This window comes from Salmo salar, chromosome ssa22 (genome assembly GCF_905237065.1).
Source record: "Salmo salar chromosome ssa22, Ssal_v3.1, whole genome shotgun sequence".
Taxonomy (NCBI): domain Eukaryota; kingdom Metazoa; phylum Chordata; class Actinopteri; order Salmoniformes; family Salmonidae; genus Salmo; species Salmo salar.
Genome location: NC_059463.1, coordinates 42,720,571 through 42,739,790, shown reverse-complemented (window position 1 = coordinate 42,739,790; position 19,220 = coordinate 42,720,571). Strand labels below are relative to the sequence as shown.

At 43.6% G+C, this 19,220-nt stretch overlaps 1 protein-coding gene across 1 annotated transcript in view; it reads right to left on the bottom strand.

Annotated features, from left to right (window-relative positions):
- LOC106583444 (serine/threonine-protein kinase WNK2) overlaps window positions 1-19,220 on the bottom strand; it is a 74,202-nt gene that overhangs the window by 54,239 nt on the left and 743 nt on the right. The window lies entirely within an intron of this gene.

The window sequence follows — 19,220 nt, the reverse complement described above, 5'->3', positions numbered from 1 at the left end:
TGACAGTGTGCAGAGGAGACTAAGGCTGTGTCCCAAATGGCACACGATTCCCTTTATAGTGCACTGTATAGGGATGTCACGCCCTGACCTGAGAGAGCCTTTTATGTCTCTATTTAGGTTTGGTCAGGGTGTGATTTGGGTGGGCATTCTATGTCCTTTTTTCTATGCTTTGTATTTCTTTGTTTTGGCCTGGTATGGCTCTCAATCAGGGACAGCTGTACATCATTGTCGTTGATTGGGAGTACATACTTAATTTTGGTTTAGTGTTTTGCACCTGACAGAACTGCTTGGCTGTCGGTTTCTTGTTTTTTTGTTTAAAGTGTTCTATCTTTAATAAATTAATGATGAGCACTAACCACGCTGCGCCTTGGTCTACTCTCTTCAACGACCAAGCAGCGTGGTTTGGAGCATCGGGGGGAAGGATGGACATGGGAGTTGGAACGTCAACTCTGGGAGGACAAGCGAAGGGAGCTATGGGAACCTGAGAGGCAGCCCCCCAAAAAATTTTTGGGGGGGCACACGGGTAGTTTGGCAAGGCCAGGGTTGAGACCTAAGCCAACTCTCCGTGCTTACCAGAGGCAGCGTGGTACTGGTCAGGCCCCGTGCTATGGGGTGATGCGCACGGCGTCGAGGCCGAGTATCCACAGGCCGGTGTGCTCGGTGCCAGCGTCCTGCATTTGCCGGGGGGAAGTGGGCACCCAGCCAGTACGGGCGGTGCCAGTCCTGCGCCCGAGACCGCCAGTGCGCCTCTACGGTCCAGTGTATCCTGCTCTCCGCACCTGCCCTGAGGTGCGTGTTTTCAGTCTGGCGTCTCCAAAGCCAGCACCATGTCCTGGGCTTCCAGTGCGTCAGCCCAGTCCAGTACGTCCTGTTCCCGCTCCTCGCACTAGCCTTGAGGTGCGTGTCTCCAGTCTGGTACCTCCAGTATCAGCCCCACGCACCAGGCCTCCAGTGCGTCAGCCCAGTCCAGCTCGTCCTGCTCCTGCTCCTCGCACTAGCCCAGTGGTGCGTGTCCCTAGTCTGGCACTTCCTAAGCCAGCCCCACGCATCAGGCCTTCAGTGCGCAGTCCCCGTCCAGAGCTTCCGGAAACAGTGCCTTGTCCAGAGTGTCCGGCGACAGTGCCTCGTCCAGAGTGTCCGGCGACAGTGCCTCGTCCAGAGTGTCCGGCGACAGTGCCTCGTCCAGGGTGTCCGGCGACAGTGCCTTGTCCAGGGTGTCCGGCGACAGTGCCTCGTCCAGAGTGTCCGGCGACAGTGCCTCGTCCAGAGTGTCCGACGACAGTGCCCCGTCTGGAGCACCCAGTGTCGCCCTACAGTCCGGAGCTCCCAGTGTCGCCCTACAGTCCGGAGCTCCCAGAGTCGCCCGCCTGTCCTCCGGCGCAGCCAGTGTCGCCTGCCTGTCCTCCGGCGCAGCCAGAGTCGCCCACCTGTCCTCCGGCGCAGCCAGAGTAGCCCTCCAGTCTGGGGCCCGCGGCGAGGGACACAGACACGGAAATCCCTCGCCATCCTTCGCCGCTCCAGAGCCGCCACCGTGGAGAAATGCCCACCCAGACCCTCCCCTATAGGTTCAGATTTCCGGCCGGAGTCCGCACCTTTGGGGGGGGGTACTGTCACGCCCTGACCTGAGAGAGCCTTTTTTATGTCTCTATTTAGGTTTGGTCAGGGTGTGATTTGGGTGGGCATTCTATGTCCTTTTTTCTATGCTTTGTATTTCTTTGTTTTGGCCTGGTATGGCTCTCAATCAGGGACAGCTGTACATCGTTGTCGCTGATTGGGAGTCATACTTAGGCAGCCTGTTTTCCTTTGGGGTTTGTGGGTAGTTAATTTCTGTTTAGTCATTTGTTACCTGACAGAACTGTTTGGCTGTTGTCTTTTGTTTATTTTGTAAAGTGTTCTCTTTTTACATTAAATTTCAAAGATGAGCACTAACCACACTGCGCCTTGGTCTACTCCATTCAACAGCCGTTACAAGGGAATAGGGTAGCATTTGAGATGGACCCTGACTCCCCCTGGGGAACCTAAACAACGAGGGGGCTCCAGGCTAAAATTGTTCCTAAAAAAACACCCTCTCCAATCCTGGGTCTAACACTGAAAATGCTGCATCAGCTCCATAGCAAAAACACTCTCGCCCCTCTGTGTCTGAAACTACTGAATATCTCCCTCTCCCTTGGCTTCTGGAACCACAACACATATTCTGACTCACCTGCCTGTGCACTGAAACAGTGTATTTACAGGCATAGCCGAAGGGTGCATATGGTAGACTGTGTATACTGCATGAATTGTTAAATTGTGACGTCACATCCATAAGCAGATTTGTGAAATGTATCAGATGCTGTTCTAAACCAATGCCAGTGAACTAGTCTCTTCCTCTCTCAGCTGTCTCTGCTCTCACTAAACTCCTCTCTCACCTGTCTCTGCTCTGACACTAAACTATTCTCTCACCTGTCTCTGCTCTCACTAAACTCCTCTCTCACCTGTCTCTGTTCTGACACTAAACTCCTCTCTCACCTGTCTCTGTTCTGACACTAAACTCCTCTCACCTGTCGCTGCTCTGACACTAAACTCCTCTCTCACCTGTCTCTGCTCTGACACTAAACTCCTCTCTCACCTGTCTCTGCTCTCACTAAACTCCTCTCTCACCTGTCTCTGCTCTGACACTAAACTCCTCTCTCACCTGTCTCTGCTCTGACACTAAACTCCTCTCTCACCTGTCTCTGCTCTCACTAAACTCCTCTCTCACCTGTCTCTGTTCTCACTTAACTCCTCTCTCACCTGTCTCTGTTCTCACTAAACTCCTCTCTCACCTGTCTCTGCTCTCACTAAACTCCTCTCTCACCTGTCTCTGTTCTCACTAAACTCCTCTCTCACCTGTCTCTGCTCTGACACTAAACTCTTCTCTCACCTGTCTCTGTTCTCACTAAACTCCTCTCTCACCTGTCTCTGCTCTGACACTAAACTCCTCTCTCACCTGTCTCTGCTCTGACACTAAACTCCTCTCTCACCTGTCTCTGTTCTCACTAAACTCCTCTCTCACCTGTCTCTGCTCTGACACTAAACTCCTCTCTCACCTGTCTCTGCTCTGACACTAAACTCCTCTCTCACCTGTCTCTGCTCTGACACTAAACTCCTCTCTCACCTGTCTCTGCTCTGACACTAAACTCCTCTCACACCTGTCTCTGCTCTGACACTAAACTCCTCTCACCTGTCTCTGCTCTGACACTAAACTCCTCTCACCTGTCTCTGCTCTGACACTAAACTCCTCTCTCACCTGTCTCTGCTCTGACACTAAACTCCTCTCTCACCTGTCTCTGCTCTGACACTAAACTCCTCTCTCACCTGTCTCTAGCTCTGACACTAAACTCCTCTCTCACCTGTCTCTGCTCTGACATTAAACTCCTCTCTCACCTGTCTCTGTTCTGACACTTAACTCCTCTCTCACCTGTCTCTGCTCTGACACTAAACTCCTCTCTCACCTGTCTCTGTTCTGACACTAAACTCCTCTCTCACCTGTCTCTGCTCTGACACTAAACTCCTCTCTCACCTGTCTCTGCTCTGACACTAAACTCCTCTCTCACCTGTCTCTGTTCTCACTAAACACCTCTCTCACCTGTCTCTGCTCTGACACTAAACACCTCTCTCACCTGTCTCTGTTCTCACTAAACTCCTCTCTCACCTGTCTCTGTTCTCACTAAACTCCTCTCTCACCTGTCTCTGCTCTCACTAAACTCCTCTCTCACCTGTCTCTGCTCTGACACTAAACTCCTCTCTCACCTGTCTCTGTTCTCACTAAACTCCTCTCTCACCTGTCTCTGTTCTCACTAAACTCCTCTCTCACGTGTCTCTGCTCTGACACTAAACTCCTCTCTCACCTGTCTCTGCTCTGACACTAAACTTCTCTCTCACCTGTCTCTGCTCTGACACTAAACTCCTCTCACACCTGTCTCTGCTCTGACACTAAACTCCTCTCACCTGTCTCTGCTCTGACACGAAACTCCTCTCTCACCTGTCTCTGCTCTGACACTAAACTCCTCTCTCACCTGTCTCTGCTCTGACACTAAACTCCTCTCTCACCTGTCTCTAGCTCTGACACTAAACTCCTCTCTCACCTGTCTCTGCTCTGACATTAAACTCCTCTCTCACCTGTCTCTGTTCTGACACTTAACTCCTCTCTCACCTGTCTCTGCTCTGACACTAAACTCCTCTCTCACCTGTCTCTGTTCTGACACTAAACTCCTCTCTCACCTGTCTCTGCTCTGACACTAAACTCCTCTCTCACCTGTCTCTGCTCTGACACTAAACTCCTCTCTCACCTGTCTCTGTTCTCACTAAACACCTCTCTCACCTGTCTCTGCTCTGACACTAAACACCTCTCTCACCTGTCTCTGTTCTCACTAAACTCCTCTCTCACCTGTCTCTGCTCTGACACTAAACTCCTCTCTCACCTGTCTCTGTTCTCACTAAACTCCTCTCTCACCTGTCTCTGTTCTCACTAAACTCCTCTCTCACCTGTCTCTGCTCTGACACTAAACTCCTCTCTCACCTGTCTCTGCTCTGACACTAAACTCCTCTCTCACCTGTCTCTGCTCTCACTAAACTCCTCTCTCACCTGTCTCTACTCTGACACTAAACTCCTCTCTCACCTGTCTCTGTTCTCACTAAATTCCTCTCTCACCTGTCTCTGCTCTCACTAAACTCCTCTCTCACCTGTCTCTGCTCTGACACTAAACTCCTCTCTCACCTGTCTCTGCTCTGACACTAAACTCCTCTCTCACCTGTCTCTGCTCTGACACTAAACTCCTCTCTCACCTGTCTCTGTTCTCACTAAACTCCTCTCTCACCTGTCTCTGCTCTGACACTAAACTCCTCTCTCACCTGTCTCTGCTCTGACACTAAACTCCTCTCTCACCTGTCTCTGCTCTGACACTAAACTCCTCTCACCTGTCTCTGCTCTGACACTAAACTCCTCTCTCACCTGTCTCTGCTCTGACACTAAACTCCTCTCTCACCTGTCTCTGCTCTGACACTAAACACCTGTCTCTGCTCTGACACTAAACTCTTCTCTCAGCTCCTCTTGTGACACCCTAAAACGTTCTATGCAGCAGTACAGAACATTGACCGCAAATGGACCAAATCCAGATATGATCTACAGAAACGTGAGGGGTCATTTTTCAGTCCTCTGAAAATGTAGAGAATAGAGTTGTATTAAACTCAATGGTGCCAAAGACACATCAATAGGCACAATGTCACTATCATTAATGCATGGCTTTGATTTTAGAGTAATTTGCATTAAGGGGGCTGAATAGCTGAGAGCTGAGTTTTTGTTAATACACAGTCGGACATGTCAAAGCAACTGTGAAAGTAACTATACCCAACTATACACAGAGTCACCCAGTTACCTGCATAGAGTCTGCATGAAGACTTTGCTTGGCCTGTCCAAATGAAACCCATGATGGTAGTGATTATGACTCTACCTTGTTTGGTAATATAGGACACACACACAGATAGCCCTGGATAAACAGTCCCTTCCTCCTCTCTATTATGCAGTCCCTATCCCCCACCCACTCTCCAACTGAAGACAAGCCAAACAGTGGTGGCCCAAGACACGCCCTGGCCCCTGGCCACTCAGCAGCATCAGACCAGAGCACAGTGAACTGTAACTCTCCATTCATTCCCTCATCTGTCTCCCCAGTCCTCTCAGTAAAGGGCACAGCCATCCCTCAATGTGCCAGTGATTATATACATCATGCATCAGACCACAGCAGCAACAGGCAACAAAGACATCCAGGGGCCTGGATTATATCACTGTTCTGAAGCAGAATTATTCAATAAAAGATTGTAAAAGCTCCACAAAAGCATTTTATTGTTCTACTTGCTCTGTGCTGTGGGGATTTTGTTTATTCTATGGCAACAGGCTGTCAGGGAAAGAGAGAGGAGGGAAGGAGAGAGAGAGTAGGAAGGGAGGGAGAGTAGAGAGTAGGGAGGGAGAGAGAGAGAGTAGGGAGGGAGAGAGAGAGATAGTAGGGACGGAGGGAGAGAGAGTAGGGAGGGAGGGAGAGAGATAGTAGGGACGGAGGGAGAGAGAGAGAGTAGGGAGGGAGGGAGAGAGATAGTAGGGACGGAGGGAGAGAGAGTAGGGAGGGAGAGAGAGAGATAGTAGGGACGGAGGGAGAGAGAGTAGGGAGGGAGAGAGAGAGATAGTAGGGACGGAGGGAGAGAGAGTAGGGAGGGAGGGAGAGAGAGTAGGGAGGGAGGTAGAGAGAGAGTAGGGAGGGAGGGAGAGAGAGAGAGTGGGGAGGGAGGGAGAGAGAGAGATAGTAGGGACGGAGGGAGAGAGAGTAGGGAGGGAGGGAGAGAGAGAGAGTGGGGCGGGAGGGAGAGAGAGTAGGGAGGTAGAAAGAATTTGACATACATACTGACTGTCCAGAGCAAGGTTATTATAGTTTTGTGATTTAATATTATTTTTTCTAACTATTCATTTTTTGATTTTTATTATAAATTCAGTTAAGTTTCAGTTAGTTTTACTAAATTTATTTACTTTCAGTTTGATAAAAAAAATAAACATTTCTATTTCATTTTTAAATTATTTATAGTAGTTTTAGTTTTAGGGATTATGCGTGGGAGGCTAGGAACCATTTACAGTGCCTTCAGAAAGTATTCACACACCTTCCCTTTTCCACATTTTGTTGTGTTACAGCCTGAATTTAAAATTGATTAAACTGAGATTTTGTGTCACTGGCCTACACACAATACCCCATAATGTCAAAGTGGAATTATGTTTTTAGAAAAGTTTTACAATGTAATTAAAAATTAAGCTGAAATGTCGAGTCAATAATTATTCAGACTCTTTGTTATGGCAAGCCGAAAAAAGTTCTGGAGTAAAAATGTGATTAACAAGTCACATAATAAGTTGCATGGACTCACTCTCTGTGCAATAATAGTGTTTAACATGATTTTTGAATGACTTCCTCATTTCTGTACCCCACACATACAATTATCTGTAAAATCCCTCAGTCGAGCAATGAATTTAAACCACAGATTCAACCACTAAAGAAGGAAGCCTGTACAGAATACAAATATTCCAAAACATGCATCCTGTTTGCACGAAGGCACTAAAGTAAAACTGCGACAACAACATTTTTTTAAATGACCTGAATACTGAGCGTTATGTTTGGGGCAAATCCAACACAACACATCACTGAGTACTACTCTTCATATTTTCAAGCATGGTGGTGGCTGCATCATATTATGGGTATGCTTGTCATTGGAAAGGACTAGGGAGTTTTTTGGGGGGATAAAAATAAACGTAATTGAGCTAAGCGCAGGCAAAATCCGAGAGGAATGCCTGGTTCAGTCTGCTTTCCAACAGACACTGGGAGAAAAATGCACCTTTTAGCAGGAAAATCATCTAAAACACAAGGCCAAATATACAGTTGCTTACCAAGACAACATGGAATGTTCCTGAGTGGTCTAGTTACAGTTCTGACTTAAATCGTCTTGAAAGTCTATGCCAAGACTTGAACATGGCTTTCCAGCAATGATCAACAACCAACTTGATAGAGCTTAAAGATTTTTTTTTTAAAGTATAATGTGCAAATATTGTACACAGCTGTAATCGCTGTCAAAGGTGATTCTAACATGTATTGACTTAGGGGTGTGAATACTTATGTAAATTAGATATTTCTGTATATCATTTTCAATAACTTTGCAAACATTCCTTAAAACAAGTTTTCACTTTGTCATTATGGGGTATTGTATGTAGATGGGTGAGAAAAAAATATATTGAATCCATTTTGAATTCAGGCTGTAACTCAACAGAATGTGGAATACGTCTGAAGGCACTGTATGTGTTGAAGGCCTATAGTTATTTAATTATTTTATGGGGGGGGGGCACTTCTTGCCACTGGGGGGCAGTTATACATAAGGTGATGGGCCAGGACCATAGACTTGGATAGACATAACATCTCTATATCTGTGTCATGATGGCGTCGGTGACAGGATGGGCAGCGCCATTGAGGCCATCTCCATCTTGAAATAGTCCATTTTCTTCTTCACAAGTAAAATTAATTTGCTGATCCCTCCTGATGACCCAGCTGTCCTGACTCTAACCTGGGTCATCAGGAGGAATCAGCCAATGAAGTTAGAAGTCCTGCCCAGCTGACTAAATCAAAATGGAAAAAGTCCTCAATGACCCTGCTCATGCTAACAAAGGATTTTTGCCACTAGAGGACTCCATACAACTCCATAGCCAGGACAAAGGTTTGTTTAGGTTTAAATTATGAATCAATCCTAATGTGACTTGGATTTAAAGGTCCCTAGACTGGTGCAATAAATATAGTGGAAGGAAACTCCCATGTTTAATCCAATCCAATGCTTTATTTTACTTTAGTAGGAGATGTACCTTTACCTTTATCTGACAGAAAGAGAGAGGGAAAAAAAGACAAATTAAGTCATGGCACATTCAATTTGTTATGTTTATGTAATTTTAAACATGTATCACTATCCAGAGAGACATAAGGGATTGTAACATACTCTGTTTCACGGAAACCTGTCTCTCCGGTTATATACTGTCGGAGTCGGTCCAGCCATCTGGATTCTCAGTCCATCGTGCCGACAGGAATAAACATCTCTCCGGGAAGAAGAAGGGCGGGGATGTATGTTTCATGATTAACGAATCGTAATAACATTAACGACTTGTAATAACATACAGGGACTCAAGTCCTTTAGTTCACCCGAACTACAATACCTCACAATTGAATGCCAACCGTATTATCTCCCAAGAGAATTCTCTTCGGTTATTGTCACAGCCGTGTCACAGCCCCCCTCAAGCCGATATCACGATGGCCATCAAGGAACTTCACTGGACTTCACGCAAACTAGAAACCATGAGGTTGCATTTATTGTAGCTGGGGATTTTAACGAAGTCAATTTGAGGAAAAGGCTTCCTAAATTCTGTCAGCATATCGACTGCAGCACTCACACTGGGAAAGCACTCGACCATTGCTACTCCAACTTCCGGGATGCATACAAGGCCCTCCCACGCCCTGCTTTCGGCAAATCTGACCACGACTCCATTTCGCTCCTCCCTTATAATAGGCAGAAACTCAAACAGGAAGTACCCGTGCTAAGGACTATTCAACGCTGGTCTGACCATTCGGAATCCACGCTTCAAGATTGTTTTGATCATGCGGACTGGGATATGTTCCAAATAGCTTCGGGGGAATAATATTGACTTGTACACCGAGACGGTTACTGAGTTTATTAATAAGTGTATAGGAGGTGTTGTACCCACTGTGACTATTAAAACCTACCCTAATCAGAAACCGTGGATAAATGGCAGCATTCGCACTAAACTGATAGCGCGAACCACCGTATTGAACCATGGTAAGGTGACTGGGAATATGGCAGAATAATAACAGAGTGGTCATTTTCTCCGTAAGGCAATCAAACAGAGTCGCAATTCAACAGCTCAGACACAAGACGTATGTGGCGGGGTCTACAGTCAATCCCAGACTACAAAAGGAAAACCAGCTATGCCGCAGACACCGACGCCTTGCTCCAAGACAAGCTAAACACTTCTTTGCCCGCTTTGAGGATAATACAGTGCCACTGACGCGGCCAGCTACCAAGGACAGAGGGCTCTCCTTCTCCGTGGTTGACGTGAGTAAGACAGCATCCCTAGTCACATCCTCAAAGCATCCGCAGACCAGCTGGCTGGTGTGTTTACGAACATATTAAATAATTCCCTATCCCAGACTGCTGTCTCCACATGCTTCAAGATGGCCACCAATGTCCCTGTTCCCAAGACTGCAAAGGTAACTGAACTAAATGACCATCGCCCCGTAGCACTCACTTCTGTCATCATGAAGTGCTTTGAGAGACTATTCAAGGATCATATCACCTCTACCTTACCTGCCACCCTAGACCCACTTCAATATGCTTACCGCCCCAATAGGTCCACAGACGATGCAATCGCCGTCACACTGCACACTGCCCTTCCCATCTGGACAAGAGGAATACCTATGTAAGAATGCTGTTCATTGACTATAGCTCAGCATTCAACACCATAGTACCCTCCAAGGTCAACATTAAGTTCGAGGCCATGGGTCTGAACCCTGTCCTGTGAAATTGGGTACTGGACTTCCTGACGGGCCGCCCCCAGGTGGTGAAGGTAGGAAACAACACCTACACTTCACTGATCCTCAACACTGGGGCCCCACAAGGGTGCGTGCTCAGTCCCCTCCTGTATTCCCTGTTCACCCATGACTGCGTGGCTATGCACGCCTCCAACTCAATCATCAAGTTTGCAGATGACACAACAGTAGCAGGCTTGATTAACAACAACGATGAGACAACCTACAGGGAGGAGGTGAGGGCTCTGGGAGTGTGGTTTCAGGAAAATAACCTCTCACCCAATGACCACGAAACAAAGGAGATGATCGTGGACTTCAGGAAACAGCAGAGGGAGCACCCCCCGATCCACTTCGACGGGACACCAGTGGAGAAGGTGGAAAGTTATTCGGTGTACACATCACGACAAACTGAAATGGTCCACCCACACAGACAGTGTGGTGAAGAAGGCGCAACAGAGTTTGGCTTGTCACCTAAAACCCTCACAAACTTTTATAGATGCACAATTGAGAGCATCCTGTCGGGCTGTTATGGCAACTGCACCGCCCACCATGGCAAGGCTCTCCAGAAGGTGGTGCGGTCTGCACAACAGATCACTGGGGGCAAACTAACTGCCCTTCAGGACACCTACTGGACCCGATGTCACAGGAAGGCCAAAAAGATCATCAAGGACAACAACCACCCGAGCCACTGCCTGTTCACCCTGCTATCATCCAGAAGGCGAGGTCAGTACAGGTGCATCAAAGCTGGGACCGAGAGACTGAAAATAGCTTCTATCTCAAGGCCATCAGACTGTTAAATAGCCAACACTAGCACAGAGAGGCTGCAGCCTACATACAGAGACTTGAAATCATTGGCCACTTTAATAAATGGAACACTAGTCACTTTAAATAATGTCACTTTAATAATGTTTACATATCTTGCATTACTCATCTCATATGTATATACTGTATTAAATACTATACTCAGTCTATGCTGCTCTGACATTGCCCGTCCATATATTTATATATTTTTAATTCCATTCCTTTACTTAGATTTGTGTGTATTAGGTATTTGTTGTGAAATTGTTAGATATTACTTGTTAGATACTGCTGCACTGTCGAAACTAGAAGCACAAGCATTTCGCTGCACCCGCAATAACATCTGCTAAACACATGTATGTGACAAATAACATTTAATTTTATTTGAGTATGAGTGTACACATACCCCCCTTTACCTCTTCCAGGTAATTCCGCAGTTCACACGGGGCACTTAATGCTCTGCCAGGTTGACCCTTCGGCTGGACAGTGACCCAAGACACAATCTTCGATGCAAAGAAGCTATATTTCTGAAGTACTGTGGTCAAGATCCTTGCTGGATTCATCTGGCTGGCATCTTCCTGGTGTCCTGCTGCTCCATGGCTGTATTCTCTGATTTGCTGATGTAAAAAAAGACTCTGCTTCCCTCTATGGTCGGGACGATACCAGCATCGCGATACTTGTTAGTAAAGTGGCAACCAGATTTTTTAAAAAGCCCTAATGTTGGAAACAAACAAAATGATGTTGTCACCCAGTCACATTTATTTATTTTACAAGCTATAGTACACAATATTTTACATTCAGCAGGTTTTTGAAGGACCAAAGAGTTTGGTCTACTTCCTGTTTTCATTTTTGCCATGGAAAAAATATTGCAATACTGGTATTGTCACAGATTTACTTCCCTCATCAGTGGCTCCATGTCTGTTGAGCAAAGTTCCAGAGCCGCACTTGGATCCATCAGGCAATCTGCTGCAAATGTTATATGGAAGTCGGATGCCAAAGGATTCAGTATGCATGCGAAGCGCTCACACAGTGACTTCAGGGGGACCTGTGCCAACTGTTTTGCAATAGTAGTTGACTGCAAGTGTGCTTCAAGGTTGAGAAGGCACGGCACCACATCAGACAGTGACTGGCTGTCAGTTTGAAATTTGTTGGTGTGGATAGCGAACAGCTCCAGCAACTTCACAAGCTGCTCTAGCTTGGCCCAATCACTGGTCAGCAAGTTGGTCGGTGTTGATTGTGAATGGCTTCAGCAGCTTTACAAGCTGTTTTAGCTTTGCCCAGTCATGCTCTGTGCTCGCCCTCGGATTTCTTCCCTGTTAGCTAATGATAGTAATAAACTGGCTAGGCCTATTTGAAACATTGGCATCTACTGGCAGCATTTATCTACCAGATTCAGAAGCTCGAAAACCCCATTTGAAATATTTTTTGAAAACCCCAAAAGATTTTTGTTCAGTTTAGAAGAAAAAACTAAAACTAAACAATCTATTCTAATTAGTGATTTTTTTCAATTTGTATTTTTATTTTAGTTTACTAAATAGTTTTTCCTATTTAATTTTTTATTTTAGTTTTTTTTACTATAATAACCTTTGTCAAGTGTAAACTGAATCTAATTGGTCACACACATACACCGTTTAAAGCCACAGTGATACAGCTGTAGGGTGAATCAGATTTTTTTATTTAACATTTATTTAACTAGGCAAGTCAGATAAGAACAAATTCTTATTTACAATGACGGCCTACACCGGCTAAACCTGGACGATGCTGGGTCAATTGTGCGCCGCCCTATGGGACTCCCAATCACGGCTGGGTGTGATACAGCCTGGATCGGCTGATGCCACTAGAGGCTGGCAGAGGCTACCTTATGCAGAGATGATACCAGTTCAGGACTCCCTGGGTGTGGGTCTGCTTTCCTATCTGTGGGTGGGGGGACAGGCTGTGCAACCTTGGCAACCCAACGTGAAGTCAGTCAACAAAACAATTCCCCATGACATTGGATTTAGGTTAAAAGTTGGCTGAAGAAAAAAAGGTTCACTAACGTTGTTGACATTTTGCAAATGAAATCCGTTTTTGCAAATGAAATCAGTTTTCCAAAATCAGTTTAATCAAAAACATCATCACATTAAATTGTTTTGTTGAAATGAAGTGGAAACAACGTTGATTAAATGTCATTTCAACAACATCTATGTGATGATGTTGAATCAACGTGGAAAACTGATTGGATTTGCAAAAAGTCATCAACGCTGTTTTTTTGCCAACTTTTAACCTAAATCCAATGACAAGGTGAATTGTTTTGTTGACTTGAAGTAGAATTCACGTTAGTTGACAATTCAACCAAATGCAACAGCTACCCATTCCTTGGGTCCACACAAAACATGAAACATGACATAATACAGAAACTCCATAGACAACAGCTCAAGGACAGAACTACATAATTCTTTTTAAATGGCAAAAGGCACACGTAGCCTACATAACAATACATACACACAAACTATCTAGGTCAAATAGGGGAGAGGCGTTGTGCTGTGAGGTGTTACTTTGTCTAATTTTCAAAACCAGGTTTGCTGTTCACTTGCGCAATATGAGATGGAATGGAGTTCCATGCAATAATGTCTCTATATAATACTGTATGCTTTCTTGGATTTGTTCTGGATTTGAGGACTGTGAAAAGACCCCTGGTGTCATGTCTGTTGTGGTAGGTGTGTGTGTCCGAACTGTGTGTATGTTGAATATGCAAACTATTTGTAATTTTCAACACATTAATGTTTTTATAAAAAGAAGAAGTGATGCAATCAGTCTCTCCTTAACTCTTAACCAAGAGAGACTGGCATGCATAGTATTTATATCAGCCCTCTAATTACAATGAAGAGCAAGACGTGCCGCTCTGTTCTGGGCCAGTTGCAGCTTAACTAGGTCTTTCCTTGCAGCATTCGACCACACGACTGGACAATAATCAAGATTAGACAAAACTAGAGTCTGCAGGACTTGCTTTTTTGAGTGTGGTGTCAAAAAAGCAGAGCATCTCTTTATTACAAACAGACCTCTTCCCATCTTTACAACCATTGAATCTATATGTTTTGACCATGACAGTTTACAATCTAAGGTAATGTCAAGTAATTTAGTTTCCACAATTTGTTCAACAGCCACACCATTCATTACCAGATTCAGCTGAGGTCTAGAACTTAGGGAATGATTTGTACCAAATACAATGCTCTTAGTTTTAGAGATGTTCAGGACCAGTTTATTACTGGCCACCCATTCTAAAACAAACTGCAACTCTTTGTTAAGGGTTTGAGTGACTTCGTTAGCTGTGGTTGCTGATGTGTATATGATTGAATCATCAGCATACATGGACACACATGCTTTGTTTAATGCCAGTGGCAGGTCATTGGTAAAAATGGAAAAGAGTAGAGGGCCTAGAGAGCTGCCCTGCAGTACACTACACTTTACATGTTTGATATTAGAGAAGCTTCAATTAAAGAAAACCCTTTGAGTTCCATTAGATAGATAGCTCTGAATCGACAATCTGGCAGAGATTGAAAAGCCATAACACATAGATTTTTTCAAAAACAGATTATGGTCAATAATATCAAAGGCTGCACTGAAATCTAATAGTACAGCTCCCACAATCTTCTTATTATCAATTTCTTACAACCAATCATCAGTGATTTGTGTCAGTGCAGTACATGTTGAGTGGCCTCCATAAGCATGCTTGAAAGTCTGTTGTTAATTAGTTTACAGAGAAATAGTATTGTATTTGTTCAAACACAATTTTTTCCAACAGTTTGCTAACAGCTGGCAGCAAGCTTATAGGTCTGCTGTTAGAACTAGTAAAGGTCACTTTACCACTCTCGGGTAGCAGAATTACTTTGGCTTCCCTCCAGGCCTGAGAACAAAGTCTTTCTTCTAGGCTCAAACTACATATATGACAGATATGAGTGGCTATAGAGTCAGCTACCATCCTCAGTAGCTTTCAATCAAAGTTGTCAATGCCAGGAGATTTGTCATTATTGATTGATAACAATAATCTTTCCACCTCTCCCACACTAACTTGAAAAAATTCCAACTGCAATGCTTTTCTTTCATTATTTGTTTTTTTATGCATGAATACGATGGCTCACTGTTCGTTGTTGGCATTTCCTGCCTAAGTTTGGCCACTTTGCCAATGAAGTAATCATAAAAATAATTGGCAACATCAAATGGTTTTGTGATGAATGAGCCATCTGATTCAATGAAAGATGGACTTGAATTGTCTTTCTGCCCATAATTTCATTTAAAGTACTCCAAAGATTTTTTTTCCATCATTCTTTATATCATTGATCTTGGCTTCATAATACAGTTTCTTCTTATTTTTGTTAAGTTTAGTCACATCATTTCTCAATTTGCAGTAAGTCAGCCAGTCAGCTGTGCAGCCAGACTTAATAGCCACTAATTTTCTCTTTCAATCATACAGTTTTTCAATTCCTCATCAAACTATGGAGCCTTATCAGTTCTAACAGTCAGTTTCTTAACAGGTGCATGTTTATCAATAATTGGAAGAAGCAATTTCATAAATTCATCAAGTGCAGCATCTGGATGCTCCTTATTAATCACATCAAACCAACAAATATTTTTAACATCATCCACATAAGACACATAGCAAAATATTTTGTATGAGCTCTTATACACTATTTTAAACCCATCTTTTGGAACTTTGGCTTTCCTGGATATAGCCACTATATTGTGATCACTGCATCCAATGGGTACGGATTCAGCTGTATTAGTAAAAATGTGATCGATACATGTGGATAATCTTGTTCCTGTAGTGTTTGTAAAGATCCTGGTAGGTTGATTAATAATCTGAAACAGATTACAGGCACTGGTTACAGTGAGAAGCTTCCTCTTGAGCGGACAGCGTGATGAAAACCAGTCAATATTCAGGTACCCAAGAAAGTACACCTCTCTGTTTACATCACATACACTATCAAGCATTTCACACATGGGTTAGGTCTATTAATAGCATCGCTATATTTTTTCTATTGCTTAATTGTTTGAAACCTGGATGTTTTACTTCATATTACGAGGCATGTCTTACCTTGCTTCAAAGTAGCCTGTAGCCAAAATCCCACCATAGAAATGTGGAGGCAATTGTCTTGTAAAGACTATTCCACGTTGGTTCAAGTTAATTTCATAAAAATTACGTAGAAACAACGTTGATTCAACAAGTGTGTGTCCAGTTGGTTCCTGTTCTATTGGTTTTCTTTCAACTTTTTTTCATTGTCTTGCAGCCAAAGGCATTATCATAGTCATATTAGCAACCCATGATAGTTGTTGCATCTGTAACCGATGTGAAATGGCTAGCTAGTTAGCGGGGTGCGTGCTAATAGCATTTCAATTGGTGATGTCACTCGCTCTGAGACCTTGAAGTAGTTGTTCCCCTTGCTCTGCAAGGGCCGTGGCTTTTGTGGAGCAATGGGTAACGATGCTTCGAGGGTGGCTGTTGTTGATGTGTGCAGAGTCCCTGGTTCGAGGCGAGGAGAGGGACGAAAGCTATACTGTTACACATCTTTAGATCTCCTCTCTTTCTAATTTCTAATTATTTCCATCTTTTCTCCAAGAAACTACTGCAGTGGCATTTTAGAACAGTGTTTTACCGCAAATTGCATTATGGAACATTCACGCGTAGACCTAGCGCCTTGTTCACATTGCTGCACCAAATTGTGAAGAAATAATAGTTTATCAACATTTTAAGCAAAATATTATTATCTGTTCCATCAGCTTTATTAATTGGTACATCATATACTTCCATTACACTACTTTGATATGCATTGTGGGGATTAAGAAGTGAGTATATGCAATGTACACTACAAAATAAGTGGGTATACGGTGTATACTTGTGTATACCCTCATATTACCAACAGCCACTCTCTCAGTGACAGTCTGTACACTGACTAAAATCCCCCTACAGGAAGAGGGGAAATTGTAATCCCTGACATGCAGATTAAAAATGCATGCAACTGGAATAACACTGGTTCAAATGGTGGCACCGACAATAATGTCAGTGTGTCTGTGCAGTGGTAGGCCTATCATAGAAGTAAGTCTATGGCTTCAATTAAATGTGATATGACCAATAACCAAAGTGTGGCAGGAACTCAACTCATCCTTGTGGCTGACAAGTATTAATAAAGACCAAATACAGTGAAAAAATATATGTCAGCCATAAAATAATGTGTTATTACATCTTTATAAAATAGCTATAGTGTTATATATGTTGCAGTGAGGCAATCATCTGGATATACAGTGGGGTCCAATAATTATTGGCACCTTTGATAATGATGAGCAAAAATAAATAATACAAATACTGAGCTATATTGTATGTTCAAAAAATGTATTTTATACGAATACAATTGCTCAGAGAAAGATATTCAGTTTAACAAGTAATAAAACAAAATCTAAAAAAGATATGGGTCAAAATTATTGCCACCCGTTTTCAGTACTTGAGGCCAGCACCCACACTTGCGAGGATAACGACAGACACTGAGCCTTTTTCCAAAATGTTTTATGAGATTGGAGAACACATTGGGAGGGATCTTAAACTATTCCTCCATACAGAATATTTCCAGATCCTTGATATATGTGTCTGCGCATATGTACTGCCCTCATCGATTCAAACCATAGGTTTTCAATAGGGTTCAAGTCCGGAGATTGAGATGGCCATTGCGAAATATTGATTTTGTGGTCAATTAACAATTTCTTTGTAGATTTTGATGTATGCCTAACACATAACAATGATAGGCTAAATACATTTTATTCAAACTGTAAAACAAGCAGGGGCGGAAATCCCGGGGGGGACGGGGGGGACACAACCCCCCCATCCTGGGAAAAATATGATTTGTCCCCCCCAATATATCACTGAAACATAACTATGTAATTTAAATAATATTAATAATACGCAATGAAAGCAATTGTGCTGATTATAGACACTTAATAGCGCGTTTTTAAGTTTCAAAAGATTGCGACCCCCCCACCCTTTTCCTCACAATGGTCTGATCCACTGGCAAGGGAACAGAGGGGTCGTAGCCACTGTCTGAAAGGCACTCAATGAACGTAACTGACGTGAGGTTAATCCAGTCAATCGCGCACACACACTAGCTGAATATGCAGAGCTAGCGCGCAAATATTAACTATTAAGCTAGCTAGTACCTATTCCATTTATGTGGCCTCGTCAAAGATGGAATCTTTGCTATCGTCAATTTATTCCGAGATCAGCATGCAGATGATGTAAGTTAGTGCTTCAAAGTCCCTGTGATAAGGTTAGCGATAAACTGAAGTCCAAACTGAACAGAACTACACTCTCTTCTACCATTGTCTTAAATATATTTAATGGTCTCGTTGCAAAAGCTAAATTGTCGCAAGGGAACTTTTATTTATTTATTTAATTTAACCCGGGTAGCAAAGATTATAGCAAACACCACTGAAACTGAATTGGTGCTCGCTAGCTTTGCAAATTCAGCTATTGTTGGAAGCCAGCCAATATGAAACAAACTATTAAAATTACAAAAGGTTGCAGCATATGTTGTGTAAATGGTGAACTCATACAGCTGTCAACTCTTGTCATTTTAATCCGTTTCACATTTGCTAGCTACCTTTTAGATCGAAGCCCAAATAGAATGATAAAAGATAAGATGATAGAAGCCCATCTCCTACTGTAAATAACCTACACACTGTGTGTGTGTGTAGCCAGCCAGCCAGGTAGAAAAATGGCAGAAAAATAAAAGACGGACATCAGAGTATTTTTCAGTACACCAAAACGCAAAGTAAGAACCCTAGTAGCCTAATATCTCAAAGATTAGTTGATAAAATGTTCATAAGAAAGAAATGAAATTCTAATGGAAATGTTTCACAATGATGTCATTAGGCAGAGCAGGCAACAGATGGCACACAGACAGCAGAGTTGGGGACAGATATGCAGGGACAGACTGGCAGAGACAGGGAGTCTCAGGTAAGTTTGTTGAGTCTTTGTTTGGCAACATTATGAAAGGTTCTCCATTTTTTTTACTTGTAAAATAGGAACATAATTGGAAAATGCCATGGATACCCTCACTCTCAACTTAAACTGGTGACTGAACTAAGATTTGTTAAAGGCAATGGTATTGCTGTTGTGAGTAGTTGTGCAGTTTTGGGTACCGGTAGTTAGGAGTACGGCAAACACCTTATTTCTTTGGTTCCTCAATATACATTTACCATATTACAATGTAGGCTATGTGTTACAGCACTACTTTTGGTGTCCCCCTCAGGAATTGCTCTTGAGAAAAT